The 1,326-nt window shown below is 38.2% G+C and overlaps 1 long non-coding RNA gene across 1 annotated transcript; it reads left to right on the forward strand.

The window, feature by feature from the left end:
* Window positions 1-1,024: 1,024 nt before the first annotated feature.
* Window positions 1,025-1,326, forward strand: LOC138895130 (uncharacterized). The gene is made up of 2 exons (XR_011409332.1): window positions 1,025-1,165; window positions 1,255-1,326. It is a non-coding gene; the product is annotated as an uncharacterized lncRNA (long non-coding RNA).

Below are 1,326 nucleotides of genomic sequence, written 5' to 3' on the forward strand. Positions count from 1 at the left end.
GACACAAATATCACCTTTTCACCAAGATTTTTGTCCATATTATTCCATACTTTCCACCAGATCCGGGGATAATTCGAACATTCAAGGATTTGTCTGTCATCTATCATTGTCTGGAGGAATAACCACCTAGTTCCCCCTTTATTGGGTGAATCGTTCCTTCTATTTACTTAAATGTCATTTATTATTGTTCGTTGCTATTTAATGCTCTATTATTGCCCACATCACTTGAAATGATTGTTGCGCATCATTATTATATTTCTACCGGATCTGTCCAATGTTAGTCACGCTTTCGGAACTCGCATCTAGAAATATTATTATTAACTAGGTTTAACCCCTTAATACATAAGTTTAATTATTTGAGCCAAGGGTTACACTTTTTGGTCAATTAAGTATTGCATTTCGTGTTTAACATCTCAACCAACAAGAGAGTTGACGTATGTAGGCTTATTTAGTTATTAGAGAACTTTTGTATTAGGTCATATCATGTCTAGCTGCAAGTAGTGGTGTTCCTACATGCTGGCCTTCCGTTTCCTGTCAAAAGATTAATGTAAATAAAATCATTTGTTTTCTTCTTTTATGGTGAGGGAAAGTCTGTCCTGCCTTGCCACGGGCTATATTAGTTAATGATTGCTATTTTTTAGTCCCGTGTTATGATCCCTATTCCATCTTTAACACATCTTTAACACATTCCACGGGCTTTATCAAAAAAGTGATTCCTCTCATGGTTGAGGGGGGATGGTCTTACTATCCCTGGGGATACCATTCTTGCTTAAATTTGATTTGTGCAGTGAAAAAGTTTATTTTAGTTAGGATTTCAGTAATGAGTATGTATTTCTGCAGCTTAAGTATCATGTGAACGGTCGAGAAAAAGACTACCTGCCACAAGTTGGCCAATGGAATATGATGAATAAGTTATATAGTGCTGTTGACACTATTTAAATCTCGTCTCATCGGTTGTTTTTCATTTATGTTCAGTTCGGCACCTACTGGTGTGTACCGGTAGAAAGCCTGCGTTGCATTTTCCTTTCAGGTGATCTGAAGAAGCGAATTTGTGAGACTGAACTAGGAGTTGTCTCACAGTGCTGTTTCACAAAACATGTAAGAGTATATAAGATGAGCAAACAGTATCGATCTAGCCAATGTAGCGCTGAAAATCAATGTGAAGGTGGGAGGAAGAAACACTGTGCTTTTTTATTCTATATCAAGGCGAATTCCCCTTGTCAGCGACAGTCCTAGCATTAGTTTTTGGTGCAGATGTCACCCACTCTCACCCTGGGGAGGACTCTAGCCCATCTATTGCCGCAGTAGGAAACTTAACCAGCAAAA

The sequence above is a fragment of the Nicotiana tomentosiformis genome, chromosome 7 (assembly GCF_000390325.3).
Source record: "Nicotiana tomentosiformis chromosome 7, ASM39032v3, whole genome shotgun sequence".
NCBI classification, from domain to species: Eukaryota; Viridiplantae; Streptophyta; class Magnoliopsida; order Solanales; family Solanaceae; genus Nicotiana; species Nicotiana tomentosiformis.